Source organism: Gigantopelta aegis, chromosome 6 (assembly GCF_016097555.1).
Source record: "Gigantopelta aegis isolate Gae_Host chromosome 6, Gae_host_genome, whole genome shotgun sequence".
Taxonomy (NCBI): Eukaryota; Metazoa; Mollusca; class Gastropoda; order Neomphalida; family Peltospiridae; genus Gigantopelta; species Gigantopelta aegis.
This window is the reverse complement of record NC_054704.1, coordinates 100162570-100169069: the sequence shown is the minus strand read 5'-3', so window position 1 is coordinate 100169069 and position 6500 is coordinate 100162570.

Here is a 6500-nt window from a genome sequence, read left to right as displayed (position 1 = left end):
GATATCTAGTTTTTACCTCCTATCATCACACACACAAACTTCGTGATATCTAGTTTTTACCTCCTATCATCACACACACAAACTTCATGATATCTAGTTTTTACCTTCTATCATAAAAACAACAACACACACACAAACTTCATGATATCTAGTTTTTACCTCCTATCATCACACACACAAACTTCGTGATATCTAGTTTTTATCTCCTATCATCACACACACAAACTTCATGATATCTAGTTTTTACCTCCTATCATCACACACACAAACTTCATGATATCTCTCTTTTTTTCCCTCTGTCCAGAATTCATTCAGAATACTTTCATTGATAAAATGACCAGTTTCAATCCTCTTTTCGTTTGAACAAAATCTACGTTTGATCGGTTCAAGTCTGCACGTGTCCGCCTGATTACGTTCGCGCGCTCTTTAGCCGTCGGATTGAAGTTTTCTGTCGCTTGTTTGGAGATCCTATGTTCGTTTCGTTTAATCCTGGAATCTCCTTTCGCCACGAGGCTTTATTTACATTTCGATTTCATCTTCTGGTAAATAGTTCAGTTTAGGTTTCCATATACATGTATTATAGGTTCCGGTAAAAAAATTATGTGCTTTTTTGTTTTGATTTGTTTTGTTTTGTTTTGTTTGTTTTGTTTATTTTTGTCAATACTAGTTTGGTTTGATATAATTAAAACTGTTTTAGAAATGACCAAAAAAAACAAAGAGTTAAATTTTTACAGTCTGTGAAAACAAACGCTCAGTACAATGAATAAGACGGAAATAGGCCAACTCACTCAAAATGAAGCATGTTATCTGGGCAGGTTTTAAAAATTAGTTTATTTTACTTAACTCCATATTTAATGTTTGTTTAGTTAATGTGTTTAGAAAATATTTATTAAACTCCATATTTAATGTTTGTTTAGTTAATGTGTTTAGTAAATATTTACTAAACTCTATATTTAATGTTTGTTTAGTTAATGTGTTTGTGAGTTGGGAAATCCGTTTGTGTGTGTATGTGTATGTATGTATGTGTGTGTGTATGTGTGAGTGTGTGTGTGTATGTGTGTGTATGTATGTGTGCATGTGTGAGTGTGTGTGTGTATGTGTGTATGTATGTGTGTGTGTGTGTGTATGTGTGTGCGAGTGCGTGAGTGTGTGTGTGCCTGTGTATGTGTGTGTATGTGCGTGTGTGAGTGCGAGTGGTAGCGTGTGCGTGTGTGTGTGTGTGTGAATATTTTAGATACCTTTGTAATTATCAAAACAGTTTTAATTTTCTGTATACGTCAAAAAACCCCGGAATTATTGATAACAAACAACAAAGACAACAAAAAACAAACAAACAATCCCTCCCTCCCCTCCCCCACAAATACCCCTCCACCACCATTAACAAACCTCTGCTCAACAACAACCCTAAGCACAAACTCCCCCCCCCCAAAAAAAAAAAACCTATAAAAAAACACACTTTAAACAACCCATACACTCCCTAATAAAAAAAAGTCTCCTTCTACAACCTTTAAATCTTTGCTGGAACAGGGTATGGTATGTTGTTTTTATGGGAGGGTTTCTCTCACACACCCTATATCAGTGTCAAACACCAGCTAGCTGTGGTTTAAATTGTGATGAGTTTTGTAGATAAACGTACATTTCTTCTTTCATTATTACGATTTACTGATAAAACCCTAACAAAATATACAGAACATGGAGTTCATATTCAATCTGATTATCTAGAAACGACGACGACGACGATGATGATGATGAAATAAAAGTTTAATAAATATATTATTTCTAATTAACTTTGGGGTCAGGGAGGGTCGGGGTATAACGCATAATGAAACAAAGTAAAAATGTGCAGTTATGAAAAGGAAAGACAACATGAAAAAAAGAAAAGAATCGACTGTCAGTTTTCAAATCGATTTGCACAGCTGTATGAGAAATTTGAATGCAAACGTTGTTTCGGGCCCGAGTGAGTATTGAATAACCGGGACGATCTTCGTGTGTGCATTTATCATACACAAAAATATTTACATTCATACACATCGTGCTTTTTTCTGTAGTTTCTGATTCTTGAGGGAAATTGCAATCCAAATCATTCAATCACGAATCACTTGCATGCGAAAAGGAACGCCATCAAATTATTGGGCTTTTGGGATAAACAGTTCGCGCTCGCCGTAATAACCTATTTATTAGTACCAAGAAGAGCGCAGTTTATGTGCATTGCGATTTAAAATTCTTTCTCCAGTTGCCAAAGGCCAAGGCTTAGGTCAGCTTAGCTGCAATGAATTTTTACCGCTATTTAATTTTATTTAGTATAAAGAAATGGTTTGTATCACAACGAATTTCGCCGGAGGGAAAACTGGCTTTTATACCAGCGTAATGGGGAAGTTTAAAAATGCCTCGTTTGGGTATCCTTCCATTTGTTACACGTCCCATTTCTTACACACCTTACAACATAGGTCATGGTTGAGTGAACTGCTAATCCTATACCTTCTACCTAGTATGCAATAATGGACTCACCTATTAACAATTAAAATAAAGTAAAGTCTGTTTAAAACCACAAGTTTAAAATCTCAACGTTTCGTCAACTAAATGTTGACATCTTCAGGAGAAAACTAAACATCAAAACAATTAAGACACAAGAACAGAACATGTATTCACATTCATTTACTACAAATTATCTATTTACTATGTCATCATACAGAATCTAGGCGTGTAGCTAATGTACTGTAAACTGGAATAATATTGGTTACGGTCTCGGTTGTTAACAATTAAGACCGTTTTAGAAGTAAAACCGTTTATGAAGTAAAACAATACGCTTGGATTTTTTAGTTTGTGTATGTGTACGAGTGTGTGTGGTATGTGTACGTGTGTGTGCGTGTGTGTGCGTGTGTGTGTGTTCCGGTATGCGCGCGTGTATGTATGTAGTTGCGTGTTTGCATGCCTGTGCAACCGTGTAAATAGGCAACATTTAAAGCTGACATCTCAAATAGAGTTTCAAAGAATGTGTTGAGAATAAAGACATTTGTTTCGTGTAAACTAGGTTTGGGAATCGATTATTAATTACAAACGGTTTGCACCAACCCATCGACTTTCGATTATACAATCGGTTACAATATCAGACTTTGACATCTATGGGGAGCTAATGTTCTCGCTCCCTATCACTCCCCAGAAAGGAGAGTCATTTTTAGCTCTCCTTACCATGTGAATTTACAAGGTATCAATATGGTAATATCATAAATGGCTCCCCATAATGTAAGTTAAGGAGCAATTGATCACTCCCCTCAATTTGTTTCGGGCGAGGTCTGGAATAGTAGATATACACACACGTATGACGGCTTCCAATTAGTGCTGTGCACCTAAGTCTACGATTCGGGCGAGGTCTGGAATAGTAGATATACACACACGTATGACGGCTTCCAATTAGTGCTGTGCACCTAAGTCTACGATTCGGGCGAGGTCTGGAATAGTAGATATACACACACGTATGACGGCTTCCAATTAGTGCTGTGCACCTAAGTCTACGAAGAGGGCGGGACGCAGCCCTGTGGAAAACGTTCGCTTGATGCGCGGTCGGTCTGGGATCGATCCCCGTCAGTGGGCTCATTGGGCTATTTCTCGCTCCAGCCAGTGCACCACGACTTGTATATCAAAGGCCGTGGTATGTGTTATCCTGTCTGTGGGATGGTGCATATAAAAGATCCCTTGCTGCTAATCGAAAAGAGTAGCCCATGAAGTGGCGACAGCGGATTTCCTCTCTCAATATGTGTGTGGTTCTTAACCATATGCCTGACGCCATATAATAGTAAATAAAATGTGTTGAGTGCGTCGTTAAATAAAACATTTTTTTCTTTTGTTTTGTTGGACCCCATCCTCTCGACTTTCGGCTAATAATATTGAAGGCCCAATACAATACTGGGGAAAAAATACCTATGGAAAAAGAAATTAAAGTTTGTTTTTCTTTAACGACATTACTAGAGCACATTGATTTATTAATCATCGGCTATTGAATGTCAAACATTTGGTAATTTTGACATAGTCTTAGAGAGGTAACCGACTTCACTTTTAAAAGCAAGGATCTTTTATATGCACCATCCCACAGACAGGAGAGAATATAGCACAGTATTTGATATACCAGTCGTGGTGCATTGGCTAGAAGAGATATAGCCCAATGGGGATCAATTCCTGACCGACCGCGCATCAGGCGAGCGCTTTACCACTGGGCCACTTCCCGCCCCTCATTTAAACACTGACCTATAATAAAATATAGATATGTTAAATACAAGTTATATTTTACTTTGTATTCTGATAGTGATGTACTCGTTCATGTTTCGTGTGCGTTTTAGGCGAACACTTTACCGGATACTGTAGGTTGATGCAATTTAATCATCGATATATTTCTTTTGTTACTATTTATATTGATGTAAAAAAAACCCCAGCTTATTTGTAAATGTTTTCTTAATGACTGCTAAGGCAGTCTAGCATTTAAACACTTGAAGCAAGTTCAAGTTCTTTATTGCTTTATGATTTTACAACTTATGAGCATAATACAATGTACAACAAACCGAGTTTTTCTTTCAAGAGCGAGTCCAAATGACCCTTCTAGAACACCGACCAATTCCACAACCAAAGTATGAACCCTCGGCGAGGACCTTGGCGGGTCGCGCGATAAGCTCCCTTGATTGACCAGCCACAAGTGAACTAAACGTGCTTTGTTAACTAACAGCCAACATAGAATACAAAGTGGATGGCTTGCAATTCCGTGTCAGTGCTAACCGCTGAGGGTAATAAATTGTTTTCATTATTCATTTTGTATCTTTACAAACTTCTACACCGGCCCTGGTTTGTGTACCCATTGCTGTCTTAATGAAATGCATGTTTCGCATACTCGCGCAGCGACTGATGCGAACCCGACGACCTTGGTTAGTACTTGAACTTTTATCCTCTTCCTCTGTCAGGAATTATGATTAATACGAAAATTTGCTTTAAACGTACATTCGTATTCCATTGTGTTGAAAAAGCAAAGACTCCGACAGACAGCTTTTATGCCGGTACAGCTACCAATTAATATAATTCAATATTTTGGTATTGTACATTAAACGTTTGTCCATGAACTTGAACCTGAGCGTGTCTCCGAAAACTATTTTAGTCCGATTATGAAAAGAAGGAAACTTAAGTCTGAGATAAGGATGGGAGTGTGGATATTGATTACGAATACGGACATTCAGTGTACTTTAAAGTAACTAGAACGTCTTTGTCCTACAACAGTAATGTATCAGTCGAGTTGTGGCGTACTGGAAGAAACCCGGTAACAGGTTGCATGGTACCAAAGAAGAGAGTTCCGTGTCAAAGTTCGAGGTGTACCGTCAAATATTTACGGAGTAAAAATAGCTGTGGCTGTGATTGGTATAATAATATGTGACATTGATTATTTGTGCAAATACTATTATCCATTGACAATAAATAAATATACTTTTATTTGTTATACAGTTGTTATGCAGTATATACCAGAGCTTGAAAATAATGCAGGGTACCTCCAAAAATGGAACTGCAATTTTCAGCAAAAATTACGGTTGCTAATAAAAACATTAATTAAATCTCTTAAATGGTATGTGACCCCCACCCCTCCATTTTCTTGCTGGTAGATTAGATGTGAGGTGCCATATTTTTTATTGCCGTACTTCCTAGGTGTGTTGATACGCTGCTTATATCAGTTTTATTAGTAACCGTTAACATTATTGGCAATAGGAACTGATTTGGTCTATTAGAACCAACAGGCGCAAGTGCAGGAATTGTAGCAGAGAGGGTCTAAACTGTGTCAAAGGAAGTTTATGAGGGGGGGGGGGGTGATAGGTTCGAGTCGTGTTCCCCCGGGGGAGCGCTCAACCGCCCACTGTCCCACTACAACTGAGAGGAGCGCTCAACCACCCACGGTCCCACTGCAACTCAGGGGAGCGCTCAACCACCCACGGTCCCACTGCAACTCAGGGGAGCGCTCAACCACCCACGGTCCCACTGCAACTCAGGGGAGCGCTCAACCACCCACGGTCCCACTGCAACTCAGGGGAGCGCTCAACCACCCACGGTCCCACTGCAACTCAGGGGAGCGATCAACCACCAGACCGCCCTTGTGACGTAATCGAATACAATATAGGAAAATGTCGTGCATAGCAAAAACAAGGCATGATCAATTTGAACCAATCGAAGTTCAGGAAAAAATTAACAAAATACGATATCGTTGATATTGCCTGTGGGAAAAATACAAATTTGTAATCCTGATTGTAGCTGCCTTTGAGCGCCACACTGCTTAAATATTGCACATGCAATCTGCTCAATGCAAGAAAATAAACAGATACAAACATTTAAGAGCAATTTACTTTTCTTTTTAGTGTGGACGACAGTGTCATACACATTTTAGTGATACAGTCTACAATAAGAAAATGAATGAATGAATGAATGAATGAATGAATGTTTAACGACACCCCAGCATGAAAATACATCAGCTATTGGGT